The sequence below is a fragment of the Myodes glareolus genome, chromosome X, assembly GCF_982192425.1.
Source record: "Myodes glareolus chromosome X, mMyoGla1.1, whole genome shotgun sequence".
NCBI classification, from domain to species: domain Eukaryota; kingdom Metazoa; phylum Chordata; class Mammalia; order Rodentia; family Cricetidae; genus Myodes; species Myodes glareolus.
The window spans coordinates 39,591,650-39,618,822 of NC_142053.1; positions in this window are offsets into that span (position 1 = coordinate 39,591,650).

Consider the following 27,173-nt stretch of genomic DNA (forward strand, 5'->3'; position numbering starts at 1 on the left):
GTATCTTCAAGGCAGGTTGCAAAATGCCATGGTTGTTCAAATTAAAAATTGGATACTGAGGTTAATCTTGACAGATTGGATATGGTTTTTTGACCTTTGCTGGTCACAGAATAGGATTTTTACTGTTTTTCATGGTCCCTGAAATACAAAATTTACTAATTGGTTGTCATTTATTCTAGTTAGCTTTCCAGGGACCTTACACCAGTGCTATTGAGACCTTACTTAAAGGGGCTCTATTCTGAGCAGAGTTTTCAGGATTGTGCCAAAGCACAATCTCCTTTGGGAATGCTTATATATGCTGGAGCATGACATTCATGATCTCATGAAGCCGGAGTCAGGACTACTCAGGTCAAGTCCTTTTGGCATTCGCCTCAAAATATCTTTCAGCATAATCTGGCTGGACTCAATGTATGACTAGTAACCAAAGACGGGTAAGGATTGAATGGGAGGAGACTCTGACCTAAGACAGAAAGGTATTTTGACCTGAAATACTTTTTCCACAACGGGTAAAGAGTCTGCCTGGCCATCACCACCTAAGACAAGGTGCTAGTCATCATATTTTATATAAAAGGGGGACTTGTGGGACCCTGTCCTTCCTGATCCTTGAGACCAAAATACTGGATGCAAATAATGTTTACGCTAACCAGCTAAGCTTCCTGCTAGTTCCGTCCTTGGTTCTGCTACAGCCTGGTACATTAGCCTAAGGGATCTATTTTACTTTAAAATGGTAATTTCTCAACCTGCCTCAAAGAAGCTCAGGCACCAAGGCCCATCTAACCTGTCTGACATTGCCTTGAATCCTCGACCACCTGCCTGGGGAAAAACTCCCACAGAGGCCAGTTTCCCCAGCCCCCTCTGGGTGGGAGGAGTTTTCCTTTACTGGGGCCAAAGGTATTTTAACCCTGGATTTAGTTGAATAAAGGGGCATTCTCTTCTTGAGGATGACTGGAACTCTGTATCTGTGTGTGTGCATCTTGTGCTTTAACCCCTAGGACAATATGGAACTCGTGGGATGTGGGTGGCGTGGAAGGACGACCCCTACAGGCAAGAGTTGAAGCATAGCCTGGCTGATCTAGCAAGACCTTGGTTCTCTAAAAAGAAGGCAAACAAAAGAGATGAGCAAACAAACACCAGTATTTGGAAAGCTGAAGGAGAAGGATAATGGTGTTGGGGGCATACTGGTCTACAACACAGCACAATTCTGCCTTGAAGAGTGATGGGGAGGGAGGAGGAGAGGGAAAAGAAAGCTAATTATTAACTACAAGGAAACCCCTCTCTCATCACCCTTGCTAATTAGGATTTGTATATCCTAGCCTGTGGCCTATTAGAGTCTGCTAATTCAAGATTCCCTAATCTTGAATACAATGGCTTGTCCAGACAGAGTCCTTCTGTAGACACTATCAGTATGTTGATCCTTTAATTTGGGGAGCAACTACATTGATAAAATTTTAAAAAGTCTGGATAGTATCTCAGTTCATTAAATGTAAAAGAAACTATTAACTAAGTGGCATTCCCTTCAGAATTTCCCTTTGAATTCAAGTTTAAGGGTAGCTTTGTCGGGTTTGCCAATTTATTTTTGATGGTAGTGGTTTGTGCAAGTGTGGTCCCTGTGTGAGGGTGCATATGCTATTGTGTGCACACATGTGGAGGCCAGAGGTTAATGTCAGGTTTCTTTATCACTTTCTGTTAGCATTCAGGCATTTTGCATTGGCCTACCCTTGGGGACTTAGCAGGACACAGCAGCAGCCAAGATGGGGACACTCTGCACCACTCTCTCTAAGCTCATGTGCTATAAACCCTTATATAAAGCAAGCCCTTCTCACCCTGCTCTCTCTTCCTTCTGCTTTTGCTGAGAGGTCGTCTCTGTACCCTCCCCCCATAAACCTTCCATGTGAGCTCTGTTACGTGGTGTGACTTTGTATTGCCATTTGGCCCCAACCCACCAAGGTTACCTTCCACTATAAAACCATTATAGTTCCCACCTTAACTTTTGAGACAGGATTTCACATTGAACTTGGTGGCCATCACATGGCTAAACTAACCAGCCAGTGAACTCTGGGAATCTTTCTGGCTCTGTACCACTGGCTGTGGGGCTACAGATGATACAGAGTATCATCACACATATATGAGTGCCAAGGATCAAACCAAGCCCTAGGGTTTACATACCCATCACCTTTACCCACCGAGCCATCTTCCCAGCACAAGATCCACCTTTCATGATATAAAATTAAACCAGTCCAATGGATCCATAATCTTTATAAACATCACAGACCTAATCTTTCGTAGGCCTAGTCCTTGAAAATTCCCTCCCCCTAAATATTGGTTGTCTTTACTGACCTTGAATCCAGGTAAGAAAGAACATCCTTATGACCAAATCTCCTTGTTAGAGTGGAGGCACTGGGCTAAATTGCTCTTTAGAAGAAGTTATTCTTAGAATGGTAGCAGCAACACTTTCAGACAGAAGCTGAATAATGGCATGCTTATAAAAGAGAATCCTCCATACCTTATGACAAGAAAAAAAAAGGTACAAACCAGATCTTAAGATTGAAAGATGTTGAGAGCGATTCCTGTCCAGCAAGGGGCACTGATCCTGTAGCAGAAGATCCATCAGATCAGTGAGTGTGCTCCTGACCCGCGGCAGAATCCCAGAAATGGAGAGCAGACTTTTCTGACACCCTTAACTCCTTGGTCATTCTGTAGGGGCTGCTCCACCCTGGTATGCCCTCTCTCCTCCTATCCCAACACAGCTTTCACCCAGGAACCCCTTCCTTTCTTCCTCCCTTCCTCGAGGCCATAAAAACCCCCAGCTCAGCCTGTTTGAGAGGTGGGACAGGGTGTTGAGTGCAACCGGGCAGGCGGGAGTTCCTTTGTTACAATAGCCTGCCACCAGCAAGGTAGGCATTTTGTCAGTGAGGGCCCTGGCCAGCAAGGGGCACTGACCCTGTATGAGAAGATCCATTGGAGAACATTTGAAGAAAGTGATGGGCAAGCACCAAGGCAAAAATTCTTGCAACAATCTGAAAAACAACATGAAAACACCAGAACTCAGCGATCTTACAACAGAAGGACTTGAACACCCTAATCCAGAAGAAGTGGAAAAAATTGACATTACAAAAGCGATAGAGTCCCTTAAACAGGATATGAAAGACTCCCTTAAAGAAATGGAAGAGAAGTATAACAAAAGTTCGAAGAAATGAGTAAATCCATAAATGATACCCTTGGGAAACCAAGGAAAAACAATCAAACAGGTAATGGAAACAGTTCAAGAATTGAAAAGTGAAATGGAGGCAATGAAGAAAACACAAACTGAGGGCCGGCCGGATATGGAAAATCTCGGTAAATGAATAGAGACTACAGAAACAAGCATAACCAATAGAATACAAGAGATAGAAGAACGAATCTCAGATTCTGAAGACACCATAGAGAAAATAAACGAGCTGATCAAAGAAAACAGCAAATCCAACAAATTCTCATCACAAAACATTCAGGAAATCTGGGACACAATAAAAAGACCAAACCTAAGAATAATAGGGGTAGAAGAAGGAGAAGAATTGCAGATCAAAGGCCCAGAAAATATATTTAACAAAATTATAGAAGAAAACTTTCCCAACCTAAAGAATGATATTCCTATGAAGGTTCAAGAAGCATAGAGAACACTGAATTGATTGGATCAAAAAAAACCCATCCCCTCACCATATAATAATCAAAACACAAAAGATTCAGATTAAAGAAAGAATATTAAGAGTTGCAAAGGAAAAAGCTCAAGTAACTTATAAAGGTAAACCTATCAGACGTACACTGGACTTCTCTATGGAAACCATAAAAGCCAGAAGGTCCTGGATAGAGGTACTGCAGAAACTAAGAGACCATGGATGCAAGCACAGACTACTATACCTAGCCAAGCTATCAATGGATAAAACAAAAATATTCCAGGATAAAAACAAACTTAAACAATATGTAGCGACAAATCCAGGCTTACAGAAAGCATTAGAAGGAAAATCACAACCCAAGGAATCCAACATTGCCAACACTGCCTCCAATAACTCAGACATCTAGCAACCCTTCACAAGCACAACTCAAAGAAGGGAAACCCACAAACTCTATTACCCCCCCCCAAAAAATAAATAAAAAAATAACTGGAGTCAACAACCACTGGTCATTAATATCACTTAATATCAATGGACTCAATTCACCTATAAAAAGTCACAGACTAAGAGATTGGATATTAAAATAGAATCCAACATTCTGCTGTTCACAAGAAACACACCTCAACCACAAAGACAGACATCTACTCAGAGTAAAGGGTTGGGAAAAGATTTTTCAAGCAAACGGCCCTAAGAAACAAGCAGGTGTGGCCGTTCTAATTTCTAACAAAATTGACTTCAAACTAAAATTAATCAGAAGAGATGGAGATTGACATTTTATACTCATAACAGGAACAATTCATCAGGAGGAAGTCTCAATCCTGAATATCTATGCCTCCAATATAAAAGCACCCACTTATGTAAAAGAAACACTTCTAGAACACAAGGCAGTCATCAAACCACACAAACTAATAGTAGGAGACTTCAATACACCTCTCTCACCAATGGACAGGTCAATCAGACAGAAACCTAACAGAGAAACAAGAATATTAATAGAGATAATGAATCAAATGGACTTAACAGACATCTATAGAACATTCCACCCAAATAGGAAAGAATATACCTTCTTCTCTGCAGCTCATGGAACCTTCTCGAAAATTGACCACATACATGATAACAAAGCGAACTTCCACAGATACAAAAAAATATTAGTAACCACCTGTGTCTTGTCGGATCGCCATGGATTAAAGTTAGAATTCAACAACAATGCTACCCCCAGAATGCCTACAAACTCATTTAAGATGAACAGTCAACTACTGAATCACCCCTGGGTCAAGGAAGAAATAAAGAAAGAAGTTAAAATCTTCCTTGAATATAATGAAAGTAAAGACACAACGTACTCAATCCTATGGGACACTATGAAAGCAGTGATAAGAGGAAAGTTCATAGCACTAAGTGCCCACATAAAGAAAACAGAGAAAGCACACATTGGAGATTTAACAGCACACCTGAAAGCTCTAGAAAAAAAAAAGCAGACTCACCCAGGAGGAGTAGAAGCCTGGAAATAATCAAATTGACAGCTGAAATCAACAAAATAGAAAGACAGAAAACAATCCAAAGGATCAATGAAACAAAAAGCTGGTTCTTGGAGAAAATCAACAAGATTGAAAAACCCCTATCCAAACTAATCAAACGGCAGAGAGAGAACAAGGAAATTAATGAGATCAGAAATGAAAAGGGGGACATAACTACAGACACAGCGGTAATTTAGAGAATCATTAGATCTTACTACAAAAGTCTATATGCCACAAAATTGGAAAATGTAAAAGAAATGGACATATTTTTAGATAAGTACCATATACCAAAGTTGAACCAAGACCAGGTGAACAATCTAAATAGACTTGTGAGTCACGAAGAATTAGAAGCTGTTACCAAAAACCTCCCTACCAAAAAAAGTTCAGGACCAGATGGTTTCAATGCAGAATTCTACCATAATTTCCTTAATGTATTACTCCTTAATGTATTTCTCCTTAATGAATCACTCCTTAATGTATTTCACAACATAGAAACAGAAGAGTCATTGCCAAACTCCTTTTATGAAGCTTCAGTTACCTTGATACCAAAACCACACAAAGACTCAACGAATAAAGAGAATTACAGGCCAATCTCACTCATGTACATCGACACAAAAATTCTCAATAAAATACTGACAAACTGAATCCAAGAACACATTAGAAAAATTATCCATTATGATTAAGTAGGCTTCATCCCAGAGATGCAGGGTTGGTTCAACATATGCAAATCTATCAATGTAATCCATCATATAAATAAACTGAAAGAAAAAAACCATATGATCATTTCATTAGATGCTGAAAAAGCATTTGACAAAATTCAACACCCCTTTATGATAAAGGCGTTGGAGAGATTAGGGATACAAGGTTCATACCTAAATAGAATAAAAGCTATTTACAGCAAACCAACAGCTAACATCAAATTGAATGGAGAGAAACTCAAAGCCATTTCACTAAAATCAGGAACACGACAAGGCTGTCCACTCTCTTCATACCTCTTCAATATAGTTCTTGAAGTTCTAGCAATAGCAATAAGACAACATAAGGGGATCAAGGGGATTCGAATTGGAAAGGATGAAGTTAAACTTTCATTATTTACACATGCCTGAATACTAACAGGTGGATAGTTGGACAGGACCAAGTCTGGAAAGGAAAGGACCCAGGGGGCCTTGAAACCATCCTTGTTAGCATCTGTTTAACTGAATTCCTGCTCCAAGCTTCTCCTAGTACGAATGGATAAAGCTAATAATTTTGTATTCTACTGTCTTTCCTGCTCATCCACTTGTTTGGTCATGCCAGAAAATAAACTGGGCAGTCACCTAGGCAACAATGGCTATTCCCATTACACACACACAAAAAATAAATCAATACAAGCATATGTATAAAACTGCTGTAGTGAAACTCATTTCTTTGCATGCTGACAAAATGAATAAAATATAAACACTTTAGAAAAGAATGTTAACTACTGAGTTAAACGCAAAAAGTATACTATTCAGTTATTTTTATTATTAAATCTACTATACTTTAAATTTCTTGTAGTTGAACAACCTTATCGAAGTGAAACCTTAAAATCTCTTAAATATTATGATTCTTTGAGGAGTCATTCATGTATTCATAAACTACCTTTGATAGATTATCTTAACTAAACACAGTCACTGTAACTTAAATTGAGAAAATTGTTTTGTCCTGATATTAGAATTACCAAGCAAATTCTCATGAGGTATATATTATTTGAATTGATATTCATAATTCTCTATCCATTGTAGCCTACACCAAGTTTTTCATGCTTGGAAGCATTATGCTGCTGTGTAAATCCAATGTCTCCAAGGACCTCAAGGGACCAACAGAAAATTCAGATAAATGGTTGAATGGTATACGAGAGTTATGATATGAGCTAGTATGAGGATAAACATGAAGAACTATAAAATTCCAGGAGGTAAATATCTTTCAAAATGAAATTAGTGAGATAAATTAGGGCTAAAGAAAGGGAGTGATGAAGTTTTCAAAAATTACAAGGAGAAAACTTGTGCCAAATCATTAAGACAATGGCAAGGAAGATAATTAGATGATAGAAAAGTGCCCCAATGCTTTTGAAATCATATTGTCTGTGTAGTCAAAGGGAGACAGAAATCCTTCACAAAAATCAGATATAACACTGTAATAAATGAACAAGAGCAGTTCATCCAGCAAGAACAAAAAGTGCTCAAAGTAAAAACATGCAACAAGCAAAGCAAGTTTCTCTATAAATAAGATAATGTCTTCATCCATATCCTCAAATTTACACTTTATCAGTATATCAACTGCTCAATAAACACGGCCTTTCAAAGAACCAACTTGTCTAAGGGTTTTCAAAATCATTCTGTGTAACTCTACTTCAGCTTCATCATTAGAATGGAAGTGAATGGCCCATGCAGAGCCACTAATATGAGCCATTGCTACGGACCGGCTCAAGGGAGCCACTCAGACCATAAGGGAATCAGGGCGAAGGCACAGGAGAAATCAGGATACTGCGAGGAAAGTGACACACAGACACTCTCAATGTTTTTGAGACATGCTGTTGCGATTTACTTACTTCAGTGCAGGATTATATATTTTTTACAATCAAAGAACTTGGCAAAGGCATACATCATCAAATCATAAAATAGAAAAGAACAGCATAAAACAGTTTACAAAAAGAATCTTTGAAGATGCTTTGACTTGGGCACAAGGACTTCCGCTTTCTCACATTTTACAAAACAAACTCTCTCTTCTTGCCTTCAAAGAGATCACTGCCCTTGAGCTAGACCATCTTTATCAGCTTGCAGGTGGCTGGTTGGTTTGAGCTAAGTGACCTTGTGTGCCTGGGTGAGAAAGAAAAAGGCTACTATCTCCCTGGGAAAGCTTTCTGAGACTCATTTTGCACCATTAATCTCAACTCCTTTCCCTTCCCAACTCTCAGGCTCAGATATTGTCAGCTTAGGCTAGGTCTTTTTCTTCCCACAAGAAAGGTTTCATAGGCCTTCTGTTTACAATTGCACATACTTCTCAGGCAAATGCCTAAAGCTTCTAAGGTTTTTCCTAGTAATATTAACTCCTTTTGTTCCACATCATCAAGGAATTGTCTTAATGATGATTCTGGCAATTCCCAGAACTAGTTACTTTTTTAAGGCTTTGATTAATAGCGGAGCAGAATTTAAAAATGTCCTTAGTAGTCTTGTTTGTATCCGCAACTGCCTGGAATAATCTGATCTGTTAGCAATATGTAAGAATCACAAAGAACACACAGACAAGGGAAAAGACACATATCTGGCTCCAAGGACAGCCAGGTCGAGTCAGTATTAATGACAACTCAGGTAGCATTACACCACAACTGATTGCCAAGGGACCGCCTGGAACGCACAGCTTCTAGAAGCACAAATCCCACTCCTACCGGCAATATTTGCCCATCCAGTCAGCATTTCTGCTACACTGGCGAGACAGCCGTGGATGTAGCAGGTCCCCGTTTTTTATTTTTAAAGTGCAACTCGAACACATCCTGTTTCACTTGAGCCACTGAATTGAAAAGACACTTAAGGAGACAAGGGAACAGAAAAATCACCAACAGTACTAATAAGATGACTACTCCAATGAGGACAAAATACTGCACCCAATTTAATGGATTTAAAGCCTTAATTCCTGACTCAATTTCATTAACCAAAATTGTAAACTTTTTGTTTGTAAATGAGCTTGGCTAATAGCAGAAATATCGTTCTGTAATGTAGTTAAATATTATTATTTTGTTAGATACCTTGCAAATGTGCTTTTAACGTGTCCCATGGCTCTGAATAATTATAATTTAGTGGTGTGACACAGATTGCTTTAAAGCTTCCATGACATCGTGTGGATAGAGTAGTTTTTAAATTAGCAATGTCCTGTCCAAGAACAAGGACCACTTCTTTTAATACATTAATTTTTGCTTCCAATTCATTGTCAATTGCTGCCTGTCTCAGTAATGCAGATGTAATGTTCTTATTTAATGTATTTACATAATGAGCAGTATGAATCTCTTGAATTAAAGCTGTTGTAGCTACAGCAAAAGTTATGCCTAAAATAAGTGTAGCCACAAACCTCCTAGGTCGCACCAGATAACAAAAGGTGGGCGTCTAACAACAAGCAAAACATTCAAATCTTTTGGTTCAGTTGAAGTAATGCAATTAGTAAGTTTACAGGAATGACAAACAACTTGATAGGACTTACTTTGGTAATATTAACAAAAGCAGGCTGAGCTAATAACAATGCATTAGGATAAGAAACACATGCCCTGAGTCCTATGGGCTCAGACTTAATATGATTAGGTCTTTTGTCCAGAAACACATATATAGGTCAGAATGTTTTCTAGTAACATTTCCTTCTTTAGCAAACCATGTAGGCTCCACAAAGCCTGGAGAAAACCATCTTTGTAAGGGCTCTCCTACTCCTGCGTATTTATAGTGATGAAATTTCTCCTGATAAGTGTTTATATGATTTTCATAAAAATATTGTTGACTTGAAGATATAGAATAATCCCAATTTTTATAAGAGGAATCGTTAGGCTGATATTTAGTGGCTGCATTTGGAAAGCCACAAGTTAGCCATGTAGGGAACTTATTAATAGCTGAATCCCAAAATCGATCCTTTTTCTGATATTTTTGAATATATGGTTCAATAGGCATAGATGAGACCTGCTCAAACCTTTTTTCATAATTGGATTTTTCTAAGGTCTGCATCTGAATTTCCCAAATCCATCTCTTACCAACATTTTCCTTATCTGGGCTGTCAGTAAGAAAAGTTCCATAGCCTGAACTCAAGCAAATTTTTTGGTACCTTTCCAGAGAGTGTAATGCAAATAGGCAAGGAATCAGAACGTCCCTCAAAGGTTATTAACGAGGACGAACTAATTTTTGCGTCAGAGTCCTGAGCACCTTTCAGTCTCTTAGTATCATTGGTTAAAATCCTGATGGGCTCTTGATCTAGCCAACCAACAGGTTGTAAAACCGGGGGATTAGGAACATAGGCCCAATAAGCCATTCCCTGTACTGTAGGGGGAGCAGATATCAAAGCTAAAAAGGCAAGAAAGTACAGGCTGGGTTTTAGGGGTTATCCCTGCTGAATAAGCAGACTTTCAGCTTCCTTGACAAGGCGTTTGATTTTTGTCCAGGTGATTTCCGGAGCCTGTGACGCAGTTGCTCTCATTTTCCTCATTTGACACGTCAGATATCTCGTCTGTCTCTGCAGCTTCCTCTTTTTTCGCTGCCTCTCCTGGCGTCGGCTGGACGAGCCTGTCTGGTATCCAGATGGGGGAGTCGGCATCCTGTGGAAATACATAAGCATACCCTCGCCCCGATGTTATTAGAACGTCTGGTCCCTTCCATTGACCAGACAGCAGATCTTTCCGTAGAACTTTTGGCAGGACAGAGTTAAACTCACAGGTCCAATGCACCATTGCAGGTGTCAATCCTTTATCATTAGTATTTAAATGATTTAATACAAATAAGGTATGTGATAATAAATGATGAGGAGCAAAATATTCATGTGCTCTCTGAAAGTTTTCAATCTGTAATTTTAATGTTTGATGTGCTCTTTTAATAGCTACTTGGCCCTGAGGGCTATATGGGATGCCTGTAGTATGTACAATGTGTCATTGTGCACAAAAAGTCTCAAAAGCTTTAGAAACATAAGTAGGACCATTATCTGTAAAGGTGTCTATAAAGAAGTTATTATTATAATTAGTTAATAATTGTTAACATTATTATGGAAAACATCCTGCTAAGAAATTTCTTCTGTCCCTTTGAGAATAAGGGGTGAGGGTCCTATATTTCCCCAATCCTCCTGGTCCTAAGGGTCAGCTCAATCATAAGCTAGCTTTGTTAACTTTGGGCAAATTGTTTCTTATAATTACAGATTTTTAATATATCTCTTTTGACTTAGCATTTTAACTAGGGATAATTGGGCGATGTATTCTTTTAACTGCTTCCAGCTGACTTTGGGGCGACGTTGTCGAGGGTTAACAAAGGTGAAATGCTAGTAAAAGAGAGAAAATTTTAGAAACATTTGGTTCGTGGACTTTGTCGAAGAGCCAGGGGGCATTCACATCGGCTAGACTGGTCCACATCAGTTTTTAGCAAGTCCATGGTCCACAGTCATTTAGAGCAGGTTGTAGGCAGCAATTAATGCTTGTTTGTGTCTGCCAACCAAGGAGAAACCTGTAGAGACAAATTTATACTAGGAACAGAAGTTAATACATTTAAAACTTTTAGGCCCATTATTTGTCTTTATCTGTAAAGGCATTCCTATGATTTGAAAACATAAAGTGAGATATTGAATAACATCCTTAATAGCTTCTCCTGTGTGTGCTGAGGCAACTATGGAAAAGTATCAACAGTCATATGCATATAGCATAACCTTCCAAAGGAGAGTACATGTGTTACATCCATTTGTCAGATTTTTAGAGGGAGTAGACCCCGTGGATTTATTCCAGTGCTGGGTGGATGTTGATGAGTAAGATTACCTGTCGAGCAATCTGCTCGAGAGAGATGAAATTTTTGTCATAGTGCTTTAGCATTGACATGAAAAGCTTTATGAAAAGCTCTCACCTTCTCCAAGGTAGAACTTATGAATATATATATTTCATTTTAGTCCATTGATCAACTATATCATTTCCTTCATTCAGGTCCTGGCAGAGCTGTATGAGCTCTCATATGTTGAACGTAAAAACAATTTCTTCTTTGCCAAATTAAATGTTGCAATTGCTGAAATAAAAGACACATTGGGCTGGAACTTTCAATAGGTCCAGCCACTTCTAAAATTCTGAGGGTATTAACATCTGTAGAATCTGATATTAGATTAAATACAAAAAGGGCAAGCTTTACATTTCACAGTCTGTCTTAGATTTGTCTGTAAATCCATTTGGGGCCATGGAAATAGGCTGTGATAATGTCATTTTAGAAAATATTACAGGATGCTCCTTAAAATAGCATCTAAGTCAATTTATATCATCTAACAACTTTTGAAAATCCTTCAAGATCTTTAAATTATTTTTTCTCAATTTTACCTTTTGTAGAATAATTTGTTTCTCACAAATTCATGCTCCTAGATAATTTATGATTTTATCCTTTTTGTATCTATTTTCTTGCGGACTTTGAAACACTGGGTATGCTGATCGCAGCTCAGTTCTCACCTCTTTTCAAACGCTTAGATAAAATGTGCGTTCAGTTGGCAGAGCACCAGACTCTTTTAACTCAGAAAGGTCCGGGTATAACTCTCCCCATTTCTGACAATTCCTTTTACTGCTTGTCTTTTCTGACTTTTTTGATCTTTCCTCTTGCAGTATTTCCAGTGCTGCCTATCCATTTTCTATCACTTTACTGTAATGCAGATTCTCCAGACAACCTCTAATTAACTTCCAAATTGGCTTGACCCCTCCCTTAAGGATCCAAACTGCCCTTGCCTTCGTTCATTCCTCAAAACTTTATTAGGTAAATTAACATAAGGCAGCAGTAATAATTGAGCAATTCTTTGTCCCTTATGAATCTGAATAGTTTCAGATAATGGTTTCACCATGACCTTAATGTCATTTTCTGTGTCTGCATCTATGACACCTGGTACAACCTCAAAATTCTTTTGATAGTTGGAACTTCTTCCTATAATAAGTCCCACAGTCTGTGGCAACAATGTTCCTTTCACTGATGTGGGTACTAAGGCAATGCCATCCCATTTAGAAAGAATCATATCTTTTGAGCTAGCCAAATCAAGGCCAGCACTACCTGGTGTTGCTCTAGGCAACTCATGTATGGTAAACTCTGGAGCATCAGGATTTAAAATTCCTAGCTCTGATTTTTTAACTGATTTTTCCTTTCCCTTAATGATCCCTTACTTAAATGCAAAGTCTAGGTCTCTCCCCTCTTCTCCTAAAATGACATCGAGAGACTCCCTGAAATGGCGAGCCAGGGTGCAATGACAAAAAATTTCTTTTAAGTATTTTGTCTTATCTTCTAGATTCTTTAAACATAGCAGCTCATTAAGAGCCTAAAAATTGAGTGCGATTGATTAGCACCCATATTTAATTTATATATTTTTTTTTTGCTTTGGTTTCGCCGACTTGCGAAATTATTTACGGAATGAGCAATAAATCTCCCTCTTTGATAGAGGCTGCTCCCCCTTCATTTCCAGGGAAAAGTAATTAACCCCCGCTTTGCCGCGGTTGCCTTCTCTCTATTTACAAAGAGAGCTATTAATGAATCCTGCTTTAACAGCAGACACTTTTCTTTTATTTATAGGAAAAGCAATTAATCATTCCTACTTTAGTCGTAGGATTCCCATTTACCTGAGAACTATTTTCCCCTGCTTTGGTCACAGGATCCCCAGCTTACCTGAGGACTATTTGCCCTGCTGTTTGTTCATGTTCTAGACCAGGTCCTGACAGCAGGTGTTGCACTGGGGGTCATCTTACCCAGTGGTCAGCATCATTGTTGTCCAGGTGGAGACATCGTGGTGTCCCATAATCTTCTTTGGAGACCTTGGGTCACTGTTAGGATCTTAGAATTTCTGTCTAATATAAGCCTTTCAAACTTTATTTTAAATGCCATTTTATATAGTTTTTTGAAGCATTTAGGGCTGTCCAGGTATCTCTGATTAGGCAAACTTTATTATTTTTATTAACTTATATTTTTAACAAACCAAAAATATATACCATATCTTTGTTAGAGTAAACCTGTAAATTAATCATTTTTAGCAAAGACAATGAGGCTAAAACCTAAACATTAACAATATGAAACATTTTATAAGCATTTGTGTTTTATTTTTAAGACATAAAATTTCTTAAAAATTGTATGACTCAGAACATTTGAATATTCTACTGCAAAGAATAACTATCAAGATATTAGAAAGTCTTTACATAGAAAAAAGACGAATCTTAAATATAATTTCTTTGCTGAATGTGGAGAAAGCATTATGTTAGCATAAACAATTAATCAGTGATTATATTATTAAAGAAAAATATACCCAAATCAATATTTGCTCAGGAAATTTTTTAACAAAATATGACAAAATTATATGATGTTCATAGGACAGAATTTTTGAGACCCTTACTCTGTTGAGTATACTCACCTCATATATTTTTTAATATCACAAAGCTACACAAGCATGCATAAAAGAAATAACCATGACCCTTTCACAAGATAAATTATTTTAAAACCAGAATTGACCATTAAACATTCAGATATAAGAAATTACAGCAAACTTCTTTTGGCCTCTTATTACCTTTTATGACGTTTTATATACCTTTTGGAATTTTAGGTTTGACTCCTTTCTCAATCTTTGTTTCATTGATTAAGCCAGACATTTTTAGACAAACCCCTTTTATTATTTTTATTTATTATTATCATTATTTTAGCCTTTTTGCCCTTGTGGTTTTTAGATAATATAGAAGCCTAATGTATCTTTAACATTTGTTTTTTAAATTAATGTTTTTTAAAGTTACAGGTTGATATAATTTAAAATTTTTTATAAGCAGTATTAGGACAGGAAAGAGTTAAGAGAAGAAACCTTGAGTGTTATCACAGTGAAAAACTTAACTCAGAAAAGAGTAGAGGCATAGAAAATGTCCTTTAGCTGCTAATGCCTTTTAAAATTCCCTATTAACTTTTCTCTGATCATAATTTTAGACTTTTTGTTTTATATTTGTCTGGTTTTTATTTCTATTTTTATGTTTATTTTTATTCTTATCTAAGAGCGTTCCATCCTTATGGAACTTAGAGTTACATTCATTCTTCCAGTGCTTTCCCTTTTTGCATCGGGGACAAAGTCCGGGAGTTGCCCTTTGCCCTGTTCCTTTTTGCCCTGCTCCCCTGGGCCTCCTGCAGTCTTTCTGCATGTGCCCAGGTTTCCCACAATTATAACAAGTGAGAGATGAGGAGTCTCTTACACCTCCTCCATATGTCTTTTCAATATTGGCGCTGAATTTCCAACCCTTCATTGCTGCAGCATAAGCCATTCCTTGGACTAATGCTGATAAGGCATCTCTCATAGATTGCCCCATGGTTCCTCAGATTACTTACACTGTGACCGGCAAATCTTCCGGCGGGACTGCAGCTCCCTGGTAAGAACCGTTCCTGAAAACTAATAAAAGGAAAAAGAAAGAAAAGAGAAAGATTACCTGTCCTTCAGGTCCCTGTTCGGGTGCCACCTGCTACGGACTGGCTCAAGGGAGCCACTCAGACCATAAGGGAATCAGGGCAAAGGCACAGAAGAAATCAGGATACGGCGAGGAAAAATGACACACAGACACTGTCAATGTTTCTGAGACATGCTGTTGCGATTTACTTACTTCAGTGCAGGATTATATATTTTTTACAATCAAAGAACTTGGCAAAGGCATACATCATCAAATCATAAAATAGAAAAGAACAGCATAAAATAGTTTACCAAAAGAATCTTTGAAGATGCTTTGACTTGGGCACAAGGACTTCTGCTTTCTCACATTTTACAAAACAAACTCTCTCTTTTTGCCTTCAAAGAGATCACTGCCCTTGAGCTAGACCATCTTTATCAGCTTGCAGGTGGCTGGTTGGTTTGAGCTAAGTGACCTTGTGTGCCTGGGTGAGAAAGAAAAAGGCTACTATCTCCCTGGGAAAGCTTTCTGCTAGGAAAATTCTAATACATAGTCTTGAATCTTTCTGAAGTTTACTTTATATCACTAACTTCAACTTTCCTCCCTTCTCAATTCTCAGGCTCAGATATTGTCAATTTAGGCTAGGTCTTTTTCTTCCCATAAGAAAGGTTTCATAGGCCTTCTGTTTACAATTGCACATATTTCTCAGGCAAATGCCTAAAGCTTCTAAGGTTTTTTCTAGTAAAATTAACTCTTTTTGTTTCACATCATCAAGCAATTGTTCTAATGATGATTCTGGCGATTCCCAGAACTGGCTACTTTTTCAAGGCTTTAATTAATAGCGGAGCAGAATTCAAAAATGTCCTTAGCAGTCTTGTTTGTATCCGCAACTGCCTGGAATAGTCTGATCTGTTAGCAATATGCAAGAATCACAAAGAACACACAGACAAGGGAAAAGACACATATCTGGCTCCAAGGACAGCCAGGTCGAGTCAGTATTAATGACAATTCAGGTAGCATTACACCACAACTGATTGCCAAGGGACCGCCTGGAACACACAGCTCCTAGAAGCACAAATCCCACTCCTACCGGCAATATTTGCCCATCCAGTCAGCATTTCTGCTACACTGGCGAGACAGCCGTGGATGTAGCAGCATTCCTAGAAACAATGTTTTTTTCTAAGAATAATTCACTCAGAACTCCCCACCCTTCTGGATTATGCAGGAGGTGTGGCAAAGGCCAGCATTGAACTAATGAATACAGATCAACAAGGAACATTCAAAGCAAACCTCTGCTATCAAGGAACTCCTTCAGGGGTCTCTTGCAGGTTGTGACATAAAATTTGGTTCAGTCATTTCCTATCATCATGGAGAAAACTACTTTCCAGTGCAATTAAGGAATGTAATGCCTATTGTATGAAACCATGCTGCTCTGGATAGTAGAACAGCTAGAGAAGAGAGAACAAAAAATTCAGAAGAAACCATAAAGTGAATATTTTGGAAAGCTTCTATGAATGAACAAGAACCAAAATTAAAAATATGAATAAATGACACTGTCATTGAAGGTCTGGTAGATACAGGAGCAGATTTAACAATAATTTCATCAGAATCTTGGCATCCATTTAGCCTCCTCAGGAGGTCAATGTTCAGGTTTTGGGGATCGAAACTTCATCTCAGGTAAAACAGAGCATGAGATGGATCGAATGTGTAGGGCCAAAGGGACAGAGAGGAAAATTAAAGCCATATGTGGCTAACATAACAATGAATTTGTAGAAATGTGATTAGTTACAACAATGGAATGCTCAGATTAACATTCCCCCAATCTCAGAGACAAATCATAAATTAACTTAAGTTTCTGGGAAAACTATTAGAAGGTATTACAAAGAACATTCACTGGCTGTTCTGGTTATACAAAACAGGCACCAACAGCTGCTGATATTAAAGAGGCACCAAAGATCCTACCTTTAAAATTGTTGGCAGAAAAAGTTGCACAATGGCCTTTAACAACAGAGAAATTGCAGGCCTTGGAACAGGTGGTACAGGAGCAGACAAATAGTCAGCATATTGTAGAATCAACCAGCCTTTGGAATTCTCCTGTATATGTTACTAAAAAGAAGTCTTGAGATTGAGTAATGGTAACAGATTTAAGAGCTATTAATAAGGTGATTCAGCTAATGGGCTAGCTACAATCTAGAATTACTTTGCCTTCTGTGTTGCCTAAAGGATGGCCTCTTATAATTATTGATTTAAAAGGTTGTTTCGTCACTATACCTTTACAAGAAAAAGACAGAGAACAATTTGCTTTCATGGTACCTACTGAAAATAATTCTTAGCCTGCTAAGAGATATCAATGAAAGTTTCATCCACAGGTAATGTTAAATAGCTCCACCCTGTGCCAATATTTGTTACGACAGCTGTTGGAAATGATATGTAAGCAATTTTCTCAATGTATAGTTTACCATCACATGGATGACATCTTACTATCTGATTGAAATGTAGCTACTATAGAAAGAATGTTGAAGAAGTCAAGAAAATTTTCCTTTGTTAGAGATTACAAATTGCTCCTGAAAAAAATACAAAGAGGAGATTCTACTAACTCTTTAGGCTATAAAATAGCTTACAAAAATTAGATTCAAAAGTTACAAATTAGGAGGGATCAACTACAGATTTCTAATGACTTTCAAGAATTGGTAGGAGACATTTTCTATCTATGGCCCACTACTGGAGTAAATTCTGATGAACTGAGTAATTTTTCAAAACCTTAAAGGTGAAAAGAACTTAAATAATCCCAGAAAACTATCAGCTGCAGCTGAGAGAGAATTGGCTTTGATAGATGAAAAATTACGGGAAGTACAAGTGGATCATGTGTATCTGAAGCTTAACTGCATTCTGGTCATATTACTCTCTAAGCATCATCCTACAGGAATTGAAATAGAGAGGAAGATATTCTCTTAGAATGGATCTTTGGACCACATAAACTGAGTAAAAATTAAAAACATGTAGAAAAATTCTCTGAGCTGATTATGAAAGGAAAATTGAGACTTCATCAATTAGCAGGAATAGAACCATCAGAAATGGTAGTACCTTTTAATAATGATGAAATAGCCAAACTATTGGAAGAAAGTGAACCATTGGCTCAGAGCTTGTAGTAACTTTTTGGGAGAGATTAACAACAAATATTCCAAAGCAAAAGAATTCAATTTATAAAAAGAACTATGTGCATCCTTCTTCACATTGTAAAGGGAACACCAATATCTGGCATCCTAATGTCCTATACTGATATAAATAAATCAGGAAAGGCAGGTTAAAAATCAGAAAATTTAAGTAAAGTAGATCTAAGCCCTTACGATTCTATCTAAAATTCAAAATTGTATTCTATTATCATGGTATTAATGGATTTTATTAAACCTCTCAGCATAGTTACTGATTTGCAATATGCAGAAAGAGTTGTTTTTGATATTGAAATTTCTGAATTTGTCCAAGATGACACAAAATTGGCTTTTTGAATTATTCAGTTACAAGAAATAATCAGGACTAGGAATCATCCCATATATAACATGGGACATCTGGTCCCATACAGATCTGCCATGTCCTCTAGCACAAGGAAATGAAGAAATCGATTAATTAATTAATGATTGAAAATCTGCTGGAAGCCTCAAATTTTAAAAAAACCTATCATATCAAAAGCAAAGTTTTTTTTAAAAAAAGAATTTTCCATTCAAAGAAATTAAAAGAAAATGTCTTACTTGTTCTTTATACAACCAAACTCCACTGCCAGCAGGAAGTACCCCAAAAGGTACTCAAAGGAATAAAATCGGGCAGATCACTGAGTTTGAGGCCAGTCTGGTCTAAATGACAGTCAAGTTTAGGCAGTGAAGGAAAACAAAAAGTTGCTGAACACGTAATTAAACAAAGGGTCCATGTTCCAGTCCCAGCAAGCAACAGAACTTGGCAGCTTCAACCTTGTGGTTCTAGCTTTAGTGTTAAGAGTAGAAGGAAGGAGTTATGGAATAAAGCCTCTGAGGCCAGGCATGTGTCAGGGATGTCCCTGAATGGAGGCCTAGTAGGGAGGCCACGTCATGAAGCTGTGAAGATGAAGCCTTGGATAACCAAAGATGGTTAGAGATGCCAGATTCTTGGGATATCTGCTGAGGAGAGCTGCTAACCAGTAGAACCAACCCCCTCCCCGAAAAGAAGTGTGTTACAGTCAACAAATCTGAATGGAATTGGAGACTTGAAGGGTATTTTGGCATCATACATGGAGATGCAGAGTTTAGAGTTTGCACAGCTGGTTTTTGGTCTTGATTTTTTGCCCAATATTTTCTTGCTATGCTTCCTTCCCTGCATTTTGAAGTGGTAATGCATATCCTGTGACATTTTAAGTTAGAAGCATATGATCTGTTTTTTTTTATTTTTTTAATTTTACAGCTGATTACAGTTAAGAGATTGCCATATTGAGCACTGCGATGAGGCCTGTAGAAGAAAGGGAGGAGGGTTATACGAGCCAGGGAGTTCATGATGGGGGCACCCACAGCGACAGAGGACTTGAGTTTGCAAGAGCTCACGAATATTGGAACAACAGTTAGGGATTCTGAGTGGGACTGACATAAGCTCTCTTCATGTGTGTGACAAATGTGTAGCTTGGTCTCTTAGTAAGAATACTTACAGTGGGACCAGGACCTCTCCCAGGCACTTAGCTGACTTTTGGTAACCTGTTCCCTATGGTGGATTACCTCACTCATAAGAGGAGGATCTTGGAACTACCTGAATTGTGTCATGCTTTATGCAAGTCTATGGGAGGCCTGCACCTTTCTTTTTTTTTTTGAAAGTAATTTTATTAAGTTGTAAAAAGTTTCCATTTACGCCCCTCCTCCCAATGCCCTCCCACTCCCCCCTCCCTCTCCTCCTCCCTCTTTGTCCCCAATGGCAGTCAGGGTCTCCTGCCCTGTGGGAAGTCCAAGTTCCTCCCCCTCCCTCCAGGTCCAGGAAGGTGAGCATCCAAACAGACTGGATCCCAAAAATCCAGTATATTCAGAGGAAACCAGTCCCAGTGTCATTGTCAATGGCTTCTCAGAAAGACTGTAGGCCAGCCACATTCAGAGAATCCGGCCACATTCAGAGAATCTGGTTGGATCACATGCTCGTTGGCCTGCACCTTTCTAAATGGGGAAGAAGGAGGAATAGATGGGGAGGAGGATAAATAGGAAAGGGGAGAGGATGAGAGGAAAGGAGGGAGGGGAAACTGGTTGGTATGTAAAATAAATTTTAAAAATATTATTTAAATAACAAAATTTTAAAAGATATTGTCATGTATCTCAGAATAGACTTTGGACTTTGGACATTGAAATAAGTTTGAGACTGTTATAGACTATGGGGATTTCTTGAATGCATTTTTGCATTATGATATATCTATAAGCCTTTGGGGATCAGGGAGTGGAATGTGGTGGTTTGAAAGAAAATGATCAGCAAAGGGAGTGGCACTGTTAGGAGATGTGGTCTTGTTGGAGTAGATGTGGTCTGGTTGGAGGAAGTGTGCCACAGTTCAGAGGGTTTTAAGGTCCCTTTCTCAAGATTCACTCAGTATGACAGTCTGTCAACTTCCTGCTGCCTCTCGTCAACATGTAGCCAGCACCATGTCTTCTTGTGTGCTGCCATGTTCCCTGTCATGATGATAATGGACTGAACCTCTTTAACTGTAAGCCACCACCTCAATTAAATGTTTTCTTTGTAAGAGGTGCTGTGGTCATGGTGTCTCTTCACAGAAGTTTAAAAAACCCAAGACATGTAGATTCCCAGGGAATCACCATCATACAATGGGAAATACCTTTCACTCCCCAACAAGAAGACTCTTTGTACTTAAGGAATGCATCTCCTCAGGACTCTCTCTTCCTTGTTGAGAATTTCTCTTCATTCTAATAAAAAAGACTATTGCCCCCTTTTCCTCTAGACAGCCCTGTCAGGACTTCCACATGCTCCATTGCTATATTTATGGGCTAGATTAATTACATATTAGTGGGCTGTCCATCTGAGGGAGCCCTGCTCATGCTAGCAATTGCGCCCCGTTGTGACAGACCTGCTCCAATTTTTCCCTAGTCTGAGGCAACATCAGTCCTGGCACCTTCCACATACATACTTTCCTGCTAACTCACCCTTAGGTGAAGGAAATCTCATTCTCACCACATGCCAAGGTTGGTTTCTGTTCTACCAAATATTCCACTGGAGGGACAGTCATCACAAAGGTGAAGGGAAACCTTTCTTGAACTGACCCTGAGTGTTCTCTGGGACTGCTAAGCAAGGTAGCTACAGAAAGAGACACCTTTAAGAGCAGTGACTTGTTTGTATGTAAGTTATTTAAGTTTTTACAGCTAGGTTAGTTTTGCTAAGAAGGCACTGGCAGTGAAATCACTCGAAGGGGCCTCTTTTGCAGCTCATATTTGCTTGACTATGGCTGTCTCTACTCAGATTTACTGTAAGAAAAAACACTGCCTTCCATTTCTCACTGTTACATACTCACTTGAATCACAACACAAAGATACCCAGACTGATCCTGTAGTTATTACCTATATCTGTGGGCTGTATTGAGTACTTAGTTTTATTAGTGAACCCTTGGATGACAGGTTCTGGATGGAAGTCTATCTGCCACAGTCCTTTGGAGCCCCCTTCATTTCTGTATTTCAACCAGAGTCCCAAGAATTCCTCATCCCCTCCGCCAAGACTTGCTGAGAAAAATCACATTGAGGTTTTGTCAAAAGGAACACAGTTCTGATGGATGGCCATATTAGATTAAAAAAAAAACATTGCTTTCTTTGGGATTCCAGTGGGGGAAAAACATTGCCAAGGTATACTTTTACCAGGGCTGCTCCCTCTGTCCTTCCATGAATGAGAGCAAGAGAGAGAGAGATAGAAAGATCAGTCCCGCATCAGATAAACGTCTGATCTTTAAAATATATAAAGAACTCAAGAAACTAGACACTAAAACTCTAATTAACCCAATTAAAAAATAGGGCACTGAACTGAACAGAGAATTCTCAACAGAAGAACTTCGAATGGCCAAAAGACACTTAAGGTCATGCTCAACCTCTTTAGCAATCAGGGAAATGCAAATCAAAACAACTTTGAGATACCATCTTACACCTGCCAGAATGGCTAAAATCAAAAACACCAATGATAGCCTTTGCTGGAAAGGATGTGGAGTAAGGGGAACACTCATCCATTGCTGGTGGGAATGCAAACTTGTGCAACCACTTTGGAAATCAGTGTGGAGGTTTCTCAGGAAATTCAGGATCAACCTACCCCAAGATTCAGCAATACCACTCTTGGGAATATACCAAAGAAATGCCCTATCATACTACAAAAGCATTTGTTCAACTATGTTCATAGAAGCTTTATTTGTAATAGCCAGAACCTGGAAACAACCTAGATGCTCCTCAATGGAAGAATGGGATTAGAAAGTGTGGAATATATATGCATTCAAGTACTACTTAGCAGTAAAATACAATGACATCTTGAATTTTGCATGCAAATGGATGGAAATAGAAAACATTATCCTGAGTGAGATAATTCAGACTCAAAATGATGAATAAGGTATGTACTCACTCATTAGTGGATTCTAGCCATAAATAAAGGACATTGAGCCTATAATTCGTGATCCTAGAGAAGCTAAATAGGATAGTGAAACCAAAGAAAAACAAGTGGCTATCCTTTGGATATTGGAAGTAGACAAGATTGCCAGGCAAAAATTGGGATCTTGGGGATGGGGGTGGGGATAAGGTGGGGGTAAGGGGAGATGGGGAGAGAGAAGTGAGAAGGGGAGGTTGGGGAGAGCTTGGGGGAATGGGACAGTTGGGATGGAGGAAGGGTGGATATGGGAGCAGGGAAGTATATATCTTAATTAAGGGAGACATTTTAGGGTTGGCAAGAGACTTGACTCTAGAGTGGATCCCAGGTGTCCAAGGAGATGGCCCCAGCTTGTTCCTTGAGCAGCTGAGAAGAGGGTGCCTCAACTGACCCTATCCTATAGCCACACTGATGAATATCTTGCATATCACCATAGAACCTTCATCTGGCGATGGATGGATATAGAGACAGAGATCCACATTGAAGCACTGGATTGAGCTCCCAAGGTCTACAAGAGTAGCTGAAGGAAGGAGAACATGAGCAAGGAATTCAGGAGCGCAAGGGATGTGCCCACCTGTAACATGAGGAGCCGGCTTGTTGGGGTTTCTGTCCCACCCAGTACCCCACAGCCGGCAAGCCCAAAGAAAATCACACACAGGACTCCATAAGGTTATAAACTGATTGGCCCATTAGGTCAGGCTTCTTGTTAACTCTTATAACTTATGTTACCCCATTATCCTTATCTACATTAGCCACATGGCTCCGTACCTTTCTCAGCTGGGCAAGTTACATGCTGCCTCTTCGGTGGTCTGCGCAGGAATGGCAGAGGGAGCTTTCTCCTCCCTAGCCTTTTCCTATTCTCATTGCCCCGCCTCTACTTCCTGTCTGGTTGATCTGCCTATACTTCCTGCCTGGCCAATCAGTGTTTTATTAAAATACATGATTGACAGAATACAGACAATTCTCTTGCACCACCCACCCACTGATACGATGGGGTTGATCTAATGGGAGCTCACCAAGGTCAGCTGGACTGGGACTGATGGAGCATGTGGTCAAACTGGACTCTGAACATGACTGACAAAGAGGGCTGACTGAGAAGCCAAGGACAATGACACTGGGTTTTGATTCTACTGCATGGACTGGCTATGTGGGAGCCTAGTCTGTTTGGATGTTCACCTTCCTAGACCTGGATGGAGGGGGAAGGACCTTGGACTTCCCACAGGGCAGGGAACCCTGACTGTTCTTTGGACCAGAGAGGGAGGGAGAAGGGGATTAGGGGGAGGGGAAAGGAAATGGATGGAGGGGAGGAGGTGAAAATTTTTAATAAAAAAAGAAAATCCCCCCAAAGATATAATAGAAATGATAGAGAAGGAGGGGATGGAGATGTTAGAGAAAGGGAGGATAAAGAGAGATGATAGAGAAAGAATGTTAGATATAGAGGATAGTGATGATAGGGAAAGAGATGGTAGGTAGATGATAGAAAAAGAGATGATGGAGAGAGAATATAGAGAAAGGCAATGGTAGAGATGGTAGAGATAGATAATAGAGATGACACAGAGATAACAGAGAGAGGAGATAGATTATGAAGCTAGAAATGCTGAAGAGAGATGACAGAGAAAGATCGAGAGATAGAGATAGAAATAGATGGAGAGAGAAATATATATATATATATATATATATATATATATATATATATAGAGAGAGAGAGAGAGAGAGAGAGAACAACAAATGACATACCATGCTACTTCAAGGTAACTGAGTTCTATTTTGGCCACTTTTGCCAGATATAGGCAGACCTTCACAGACCTCAAAAGAACAATACTCAACATCAATTGGAAAAGCAAAAAACTCCGGATAGTCAAAACAATCCTATACAATATAAGAATTTCCGGAGGCATCACAATCCTTGACTTCAAACTTTACTAGAGCTACAGTACTGAAAACAGCCTGGTATTGGCATAAAAACAGCCCGGAGAGCCAATGGAACCAAATCTTAATCCACACACCTACGAACACCTGATTTTTGACAAAGAAACAAAAAATAATATATGGAAAAAGAAAAGTTATTAATCAAATGGTGCAAGCATAACTGGATAGCAACATGTAGAAAAATGCAAATAGACACAAATCTATTACCATGCACAAAACTCAAGTCCAAATGGATCAAAGACCTCAACATAAAGCCAGTCACACTGAACCTCATAGAAGAAAAAGTGGGAAGTACACTTGAATGCATTGGCACTGGAGACTACTTCCTAAATATAACCCCAGCAGCACAGACACTGAGAGAAACAATAAATAAATGGGACCTCCTGAAACTGAAAAGCAATGGACATAGTCAACAAGAAAAAAACAGCAGCCTACAGAATGGGAAAAGATATTCACCCCACATCAGACAGAGGTCTGATCTCCAAAATATGCAAAGAACTCAGGATATTGGTCATCAAAAGAACAAATAATCCAATAAAAAATGGAGTACAGATCTAAACAGAGACCTTTCAACAGAGGACTCTAAAGTGCCTGAAAGATACTTAAGGAAATGCTCAACATCCTTAGCCATCAGAGAAATGCAAATCAAAATAACTCTGAGATTCTATCTTATACCTATAAGAATGGGCAAGATCAAAAACACTGATGACAACTTATGCTGGAGAGGTTGTGGGGTAAAGGGAACACTCTTGCATTGCTGGTGGGAGTGCAAACTGGTACAGCCCCTTTGCATTTCAGTGTTGCAATTTCTCAGAAAAGTAGGAAACAGCCTTCCTCAAGTGAAGGTGTAAGTCACAAACAATCCCACACCAGTTTGGAATTATGATTTATAAAATGGTTATTTATTCAAAGGGGAAAAACTATGAGGTCGTGCCTTACTGGGATGAGTCTAGCCAGCGTCCATCTCAGGAAGGGGAATCATGGCATCTGCCTGACTCTGCTTTCTTTCTCCCAGAATTTTGTTCTGTCTATTCCACCTATCTAAGCTGTTGTCCCATCAAAAAGTCAAGGTAGTTTCTTTATTAACCAATGAAAGTAAAATATAGACAGATGACTCTTCTACATCAAAAATGTTCCATTTTAGGGGTATTCATTTTCTATAGCTCAAAAACAGCTGCAGCACATTCTAAACATGAAGTTACTGTCAACAGGTACCTCCCTGAACTCCCCAAACATAATACTTGCTTGCAAAGTACTGAAGTCAGAGGTAACTCAAGCAGGATGCTGGTTATAAAGGCAGATGTTGAAGCTCTTTGGAGATACTGGAAATCAAGCTTCCCATTTCTAGCCTTCAGTAGAATGCACATGTTTGACGTGCATGTGGATCATTTCGAATAGCACTCCTATCTCTTGGGTTCTGTAGAACGAATACAAGCATTTTTAGTGGGAGTTGCTTTTTCATTTTACCAAGTCCATGACTATTATATGTTACTAGTGTTGCAGACATTAAAGATAAGGTTGTTCGTATAGGTGCCAGGTGTACAATGAAGGATGAAAATCGTTTTCCTCACCAGTGTCCAAACAACTATTATTGCAAAAGACTTTACATTTCATTTTGTATCTTTGTAATTTTCTTTATTACAGAAAGACTTTTTCGTTCAGGCCTACTTTAAACTTCATGCAGTAATAATGTTAGGAGATTACATTGTTCAAAGCATAGGGGGAAGTACTAAATTCTGATTTTCCTTGAATATTTCAAATGGTTTTTTAAATCTGCTTACTACTGTGAAGGTTTGCGGTGGTTTGTTTTTATTTCATGCAGCTTACAATGTTGAGATTTTTTTTATTTTTCCATTCAAAAATTTACACTTCCTCCCCTCCTCCCATTCCCTTCCCACTTCCCCACACCCTTCCTCCCTCTCCCTCCTTCCTTAAGAGAGGGCATAGTACCCTGCCCTGTGGGAAGTCCTAGGCCCTCCCCCCTACATCCAGGCCTAGGAAGCTGTGCATCCAAATAGGCTAGGGTTCCAAAAAGCCGGTACATGCATTAGAAACAGGTCCTAGTGCCACTATCGATGGCTTCTCAATCTGCCCCCATTGGCAGCCACAGTCAGAGAGTCCGGTTTGATCACATGCTCGTTCACTCCTGGTCCAGCTTGATTTGGTGAGCTCCCATTAGATTATGCACATTGTCCCAGTGGGTGGACCAATCCCTCACAGTCCTTGGTCGTTTCTCCCTCCCTCTGTACTTCAATTGGACCTTGGGAGCTCAGTCTGTTGATCGGATGAAGGTCTCTGTCTCTATCTCCATTCATCACCGGATGAAGATTCTATGGTGATTTGGGTGGGCTTTGCTGAAGAAGACAG